Source organism: Quercus suber, unplaced genomic scaffold, assembly GCF_002906115.3.
Source record: "Quercus suber isolate HL8 unplaced genomic scaffold, Cork oak 2.0 scaffold_10, whole genome shotgun sequence".
NCBI classification, from domain to species: domain Eukaryota; kingdom Viridiplantae; phylum Streptophyta; class Magnoliopsida; order Fagales; family Fagaceae; genus Quercus; species Quercus suber.
The window spans coordinates 1970917-1979117 of record NW_027069476.1 but is presented as its reverse complement, the minus strand read 5'-3'; positions in this window follow the sequence as shown (position 1 = coordinate 1979117).

The window sequence follows — 8201 nt, the reverse complement described above, 5'->3', positions numbered from 1 at the left end:
AGGCAATTAGAATATTATCAGAAATGAGGCGGTCTTTTGTGAAAGCACTTTGGTGTTCAGTGATAATGTGTGGGAGGATTTTCTTTAATCTGTTAGCTAACACCTTAGAAAAAATCTTGTACAACACATTACACAAGCTAATAGGGCGAAATTGAGATACAAATTTTGGATTTTTAACTTTTGGGATCAAAGTGATAAAGGTGTGATTTAGGTGTTCAGGTAGTGTGGCTGAATTTAAGAAAGATAGAACAGAAGTGGTTATATCCTTACCCACCAGCTCCCAGTAATGTTGGTAAAACAACGGAGGCATGCCATCAGGTCCTGGTGCTTTGAGTGGGGCCATTTGATTGAGAGCTTTCTTAACTTCCTCCTCGGTAAAATCTGCTAGCAAATCCATGTTCATATCTTCGGTTACTATACATGGAACCCCCTCCAAAGCTAAGTCGGGTTGACATGCCTGTGTAGATGAAAATAATTCACTATAATACTCCAGCAACTCCTTTGCCACCTCCCTTGGATTCGAACACCATTGACCCCTTGCATTCTTAATTCCTTCAATCTTATTCCTCCTAAATCTTTGAGTGGCCCTACTGTGGAAGTATTTTCAGTTTTTGTCCCCATGAATTGCCCAAAGAGCGCGTGATCTTTGGAACCACATTCTCGTCTCTTTGTCTAATAAATCATTCACCTCATTTCTTAAGCCCCATGCCCGAAAATTCACTCCTGTTGTAAGTGCTTCCAATTCGGCTTGAGCTAGGAGTTTTTGCTTCTGCTTCAATTCCTTTCTGACACTCCCAAAGTTTGTACTACTCCATTTCTTCAACGCCTTGCCACACCTCTCAATTTTTGGAACAATCCCCGAAGCTGTATCATTATTGCTTTGCTTTCTCCAAACTTGTCTTACCGTTTCCGAACACCCCTTATCTGACAACCACATTTCCTCAAATCTAAAGGGCTTCTCAGGATTTGCAAGTACCACTACCTCAGGTTCAATGAGCAAAGGACAATGGTCTGAAGTACTGCATGTCAGATGGTGCACTGTTGTTCCTCCATACCTCAAAAGCCATTCATTGTTCGCCAAACCCCTATCCAACCTCTCCCACAAGGTTTGTCCATCTCTGAAATATTTTTTCCAAGTAAAAGGATTGCTTTGAAACCCAAATCAATGAAGCCACACGCATCCATAGTTTCACGAAACAGCTGCATTTGTGAATGACTCCGATTTGAACCTCCTTGTTTCTCTGCCCCTTTAAAAATTTCATTGAAATCCCCAACACAAAGCCAGGGGAGGTTGAACTGTGAATTCAATTGCCAGAGAAGATCCCACGACTCATGACGTTTGTGAGTTATAGGTTCTCCATAGAAGCCTGTAAATCTCCATGCCCCCTCAGTTCCTCCTCCTATGATACAGTCAATATGGTTTTTTGAAGAAGTGTCCACCCGCAAATTCATTGACTCCTTCCAAAACAAAACAAGTCCCCCACCTCTATTGACTCTAGGTACAATAAACATATGATCAAACTTCAATCGTCGTTTCACTAACTTTAGCCTTGCTTCATCCGACTATGTTTCGACAATGAACATGACGGAGGGATCTTTTGCCCAGACATAATCTCCAAGCTCTCTCTTTGTCACCTGGTTCCCAAGCCCGCGACAGTTCCACACTAATAGACTCATGGCTCTTGGCGGGGTTGCCCTGCAGCCTCCACCATTGTTTTTGGGATTTCCTCAACATCAAACGGGACCTGAAGACGTTTGTTTGGATAGTGTGATTCATCAGTGGGATTGAAATTTGACTTCCTCTTCTTTTCTATTTCGGATTGGCTAGAAGATACTCCATTGTTGCCTTGTCTCATTACACGTTTCCATGTTCTAAGACTATTTTGTTGCCCTACATTTCCAGCCGTTGATTGAGATGCTTGGGCTTCATCCTGATCATCCAGATTGTTTAGCATAGTTCCTTGAGATAGGGCGGCTAGGGTTTTCTCTTTAGTTGATGCGGTGAGTTGGCAACTTGAAGAGGGAAATGAATTAGCATTGACTTGGGAAATTCCATCCTTAATTTCCGAGATAATGGGGTTGCCAGTTACGTCATTTAATACTACCTTATTTGGAATAGCTGACTTCAAATTCTGAACCAAGTCCGGATTTGGTGTCAAGGTAGCATTAAGAGGTGGAATTAATTCCTCATTCATTCTCGGATTGAAACTGTCCCCCACCGGTAATTCACTCTCAACGTAAACCTCTTCCTCCATGATTGCTGCATTAAATGCCACCGAATTGGAGTTAATGCTCCCTCCCAACTCCATGGTTTCCCTCTCCATTACCGCCGCTCCTGGTGGTGGAGAAGCAGCAGCGGCCCTTATCGCCATGTGAGCTGCCATCTCTGCTTTTTTCTCCCTTGTCTTGCTGCTTCTTTCCTCATAGTACCCCGGCACGTAAATCACATCTCTCCTAGAGGATTTGTATGGTGGAGCTCTAAGGAAGGACCCATATTGTTGTTGATCCATCTTCAGAGTTCCATTGCTATGAATCCATAGATCGCAATCTTTATCATCGTGATCCAACTTTCCACACCAGTAACATATGCTTGGTAAACACTCATATTTGAATCTTACCCAATGTTTGTTTCCATTAGGTAGAGTGATTACCCTACCTCTACATAAAGGACTTGAAACATCAATCGTCACTCGAACCCTAAAAAAACTACCTCCATCATCCTCCACTGCTCCATTTGATTTCTGAATTTCACCCATTGTTTCACATAGTCTCTCTCCCACCTTTCTTGTTTGAAAACTAATAGGAATGTCGTGAACTTGTACCCAAAAAGGAACTTTGTCAAAAGTAAGGTCTATAGCTGGAATATCATTCGAATAACGTTGCATGACAATCAAATGTTTATCGAAACTCCATGGTTGACTCTTCAATATTTTGTCAACATCCGCCAGATTGTTGAACACAAAGAGAACCAAGTTGTTTCCTTGGTTTCGAATCTTAAAACCCCCAACAATCCTCCATAATTGCCTAAACATCTTTGCCACTGCCTCCATTTGAAGAAAACGGGAGGTTAAGAATTTTGCTGCAATGATAAATTCACCCTTTCTATGATCTTCGGGAAGGATGAACTCGACCTATTCTTTCTCCGACAGAGACATATTATTCCAGCTCTCTGTTAATTGCTCCATCACTAGATCGTCCCAGATGTCTTCTCCAATACGAAGGAGAATACACAAGTTGTTGTTTCCCAAAACCCCACAAGAAAAAAACCACTAGCTTTAAGAGTATACCTGATACTCCTAAAGGAAACTAGACCACACAAACTCTCCTTCGTTGAAGGGACTAAACTTCTACAGCCAAAGAGACTGAGAGACTTTTTTTTTCATATAAGACTGAAAAGGTTAACTTAGTAGAACTCCATGAGTTTCAGTGAATATTTGACTTCTATTTTGGTTTTACTAGACAAACTGAATCATATGCCAATTAAATCTATATCTATAATATAAAAGTGAAACATTTGACTCTTCATTGCACCATGTGACTACATAAATTAATTCCACGTTTACATTTAAAAATACCAAACAGTTATGCCCTTTTATTTTGCCTACTGAGTTTCAGTATCTATTCACCATTTCACATAAGATTTATATATATCACCTTTTCATAATTTAATTTTGGGACGATTGGATTTTCTTTTTGCGTGTGCTTTAAATCATTTGAATTAATTGATGGTGCTTACGTTTGGTTCTGCGAGAGGATTTGTGAATTTTACATGGTATTATGATTTCGGTTTGGCTCTTGTGGATGGTATCCGTTTGCGACGATGATCTACTTTGGATATTTGTATCGCTTCAGAGATTTCCCAAGTTATTAACCATTAAGAAATTTTAAAACTATTTGGTTTTTTGTGATTGTTATGAATATACAGGTAGATTGTCAATTAAAAATAAAGATTGTCTTTGATTATTGTATATTATATTTGTTTTAACATGTTTAGGAAAGATGAGTTTCTTGGCCATGGTTATATTATATTTTATGTTGTGTTCAAGAGCTTGGATACACGTGTAATACAAATGGCTATTAGAGCACTAACAATAGTGGTGCTAAAAAGCTATTTTTAGCACCACTACATATAAATAAGAGTGTTGCAATAGTGGAGCTAAAGGTAAAATTTTTACCTTCATTGCTACAATGCACAACTATATATGGCTATGCACTGTAACTGAAAGCTAAAAAAAATCATTTTTTATTCTCCATCTGTTTAAAATAATATTTTTTTGTTTGTTTTTTTTCTATTCTTTTATTCTCCAACCGTGCAATTCTCTGTGCCTCTGAAGACAAAACACTCAACTCCCTCAAACTCACTCTCAACTCTCTAAAACTCACTCTCTCAAACTCTCACCTCTCTGTCTCATTGCCGCCGGCTCGACTTGATCCTCAACGTCATTGGCCCACCGAAGCTCGACATCACCAACCCACAAGCTGACCCACTTCGTCGAACTCCCAAGCCCCACGCTGCCGATCCACGCCTCAGACCCACGCCTTCGATCTCCTGCCGATCCACGGCTCTGACCCATCTCGGCCTTCTCTGATGCTCTTAACTCTCTCAAACTCTCACCTCTGAACTCTCACCTCTCGTCCTGCCACCGCCGCCAATCCACTCTGACCTAACTTGCCTTCAGGTGAGTTGTCTCTGTCTTCTTCATCTACATGCTTGGGATTTTTTATTTGAGTAATTTGAATGATAAATTTATAATATTTGTTGAATCTAATGATAAATCATTGAGGATTGGAATGTATTGGGAATTTTCTATTTGTAGGAATTTATGTTTTTGTTTTTAAATGTTAGTTTGGGAATTTTCTGTGTGCAGGGAAGGCTACAATTTTTTTTTTTTTTTTTTTTTTTTTTTTTTTTTAAAAAAAAAAAAAAAAAAAAAAAAAAAAAAAAAAAAAAAAAAAAAGCTTCTTGCTGATTTTCTGTTTGTTGATTCTAATTTATTACAATAAATGTCATGTTGGAAATTGTTCTGGGAATTTTCTGGTTGCAGGGAAGTTTATGTTTGTTGTTTCTAATCAAATCCTTCATGACTGATGAGCCTTCTTAATCATTATAAATTCCTTTAAAACTCTTCCTAATCACCTATGTTCTCTCTGTTTCAAGAACCTGCTAAGCACTTAGAAATTGAAGTGTATGATGCTAATCAATAAAAATCGCAAACTTAGACTATATATTCATCTAATATAATTTCATATTGTTAGGTCAATACTTAAATGAGCAAAACCTTCCAAAACCTCAAGCATCTGTATGATGAATATTTGATTGGTGAATATTTGAAATTAATTTGTGAGGAATTGATTTTTCGAAATTCTTACAAACAAACTTGAATCATGAATTCTAGTTTTAATGAGAAATTTTTAGTTTAGTTTTGAGATGCTCAAAAATGAATTTGTTGTTTTCTTTGTCAGTGGGATTAAGCTACATGTCAAATTAAGTATTTATGCATGATCATGTTCTATTGTTATACTTCTATGTATTTTAAGTTTTGATATAAATGTTAGTTTGGGAATTTTTTGTGTGCAGGGAATTTGTATATATATAATTTGGGGTTAAAACAAAATATTATTGTTACATTAGATGATTATTTGCTATCATGATAATCGAGAAATTGTTTTAGTAAAAAAAATGTATAAGTATAATTGGGGTTAAAAAAATCACTTGTTAATACTAGACGATTATTTGCTATCATGTGGCGGTGGCGACAGTAGTGGTGGTTGTGATTGTTGTTTATTGTAGTGGATATATTATTTTATTGTGATGTTTATAGTATTTTATTGTATTGAAAGATAAAATAGATCTACTGCTGCTGGATGTTTTGTAAAGTGAGTAGGTAAAATAGATAAAGTAACTTTTTGTGGTGTCAAATAACTAAATTTTTAGCTCCACTGATGTGGATGCTCTTATATACCTGTTGTGTTTATGAATGAATCAATATATATTATCTTGGTTGGAGATATTGATGACCACTCATTATTTGTAGAAACACACAACAAAGTTTTTTACGTTCTACAAATAGGAATTTTGGAGAAGACTCACAAGTTTTTTTGTGTTTCTAAGAAAAATGAAAGAAAAGAAGTTGATAAGAAATTACTAAACAAATATGAACCACTATTTATACCCAAAGGATTATGACCCTTCAATAAATATATTTTCATTCAATATGCAAATTTTCGGCCAATAGTCATTTTTTTTTTTTCATTCAATAAGTACATTTTCGGTCAATAGGAAAATTTTTATGCAATAGACATATTTTCAGTTAATAGAAACATTTTTGGTCAATAGGCACATTTTCATTCAATAAGTATCTTTAATATATATCTCATATAAAGGGTTATGACTTTTCAATAGGTACTTTTTGGTATATCCAATATGAAGAGTTATGACTTTTCATTAGACATCTTTTGGTATATCCAATATGAAGATTTGTGACATTTCAATAGGCACCTTTTAATATATCCAATTTGAAAGATTTTGACATTTCAATAGGCTCCTTTTGGTATATATCTTACAACTTATCTTATATATACCTATATATACAACACAAACTAAACTAGATATGCAACATTCTATCTCTTATTTCTTAACATAAAAAACTAATAAATAAAACTAACAGATAAAAATTTGTACTATTTCTTTTAATATCATTTAAAAAAAAATTATGCATTTTTGCTTACTATTCAAACTAAAAAAATAATGGTTTTTTCCCCTTAAACTCATTTAGTAATTATTTCCTTACATCGCACGAGTTAGCGATTAGTCTATATCTATATATAATATAAAAACAAAATGTTTGACTTTTTTTTTTATCACTCCTCATTGTGTCATGTGGTTACATAAATTTATGCCACATATATATTTAAAAACACCGAATAGTTGTGCATTTTCATTTATAGACACATTTTCATTCAATGGACACTTTTAATAAATATCCAATATGAAGGATTATAACCTTTCAATAGGTAAATTTTGGTATATCCAATATAAATGGTTATGACCTTTCAATAAACACCTTTTGGTATATCCAATTTGAAGGGTTATGGCCTTTCAATAGGCACCTTTTGGTATATATATTACAACTTATTCTGTATATGTTGTAAATATTTCAACAATTTACTTTGGGATAAATATTTCAACAATTTACATGTGGTATGACCCGTTTTCACTTTGCCTATCTGTGATTCAATCATTTACACTTTGCCTACTTGAACTTCAATCTGTTACCTATCTGTTACCCACCTTACCCTTAGACGTTAGAAAAACATAGTTTTAGGGAAAAACAAACATAACAAAAATCAAAATATTAGGGCTTTTGATTGCTTAAGAACTTCTATGAGAACATATGCCCAAAAAAAATCAAACCTAACCATAGGTAAAATGTCAAGTTGAAACAAATATTTAGTTAATGGCAAAGGGATTGAATGATACAAGTCAAGTGTTAACTAATATGCCCAGAAAAATCGAACCTAACCACAGGTAAAGTGTTAACTAATATTTACCCGTGGTTCAAAACAAACATATGCCCAGAATTTCCATATTAGTCTCTCTCTCTCTCTTTCTCCCCGATGGTGGAGTTAAGGAGGACATCGGCCACCATAGCAATGGGTTTCATTTTCCTTTGTTCTTGCTTCATGGGTTTCATTTTTTTGTGGTTTTAGTTGTGGGTTCATCTGATTTCCTTTATTCTCGCATCCATCTCGGTCTCAGCCTCCATCTCGGCAGTTTGGAGTAGATCCAAGAAGAGGGTCGGCGGTGGTGTAGAGAGAATGGAGCTCAATCTCGGCCTCTGTCATGGCCAAAATGGAGTTTGATCTCAGATTGACCACTATCTTTGCTTCATGGGTTTTCTTTTTTTTTTTTTCTTTTTTTTTGCTTTTGGGTTATGGGTTTGATAATGATCTAATTATGGTGGGGTTATGGGTTGTGGCTTGTGGTGGTTGTGGATTGTGGGTGAGGTGTTGGTGGTGCTGAGTTGTGGGTTCTAATAGTGGTGGTGGTGGAGTGGGTGGCAACATTTCGTGGGTTTCAAATTTTTTTTTTTGGTTGTGGGTTTTATTTGATTTTGGCTTGCTAGTGGCTTGAAAAATGAGAGGGATTTGTGGTCTGGATTTAGAAGATTTAATTGGTTTTGGATGTGTAACTGAAAATT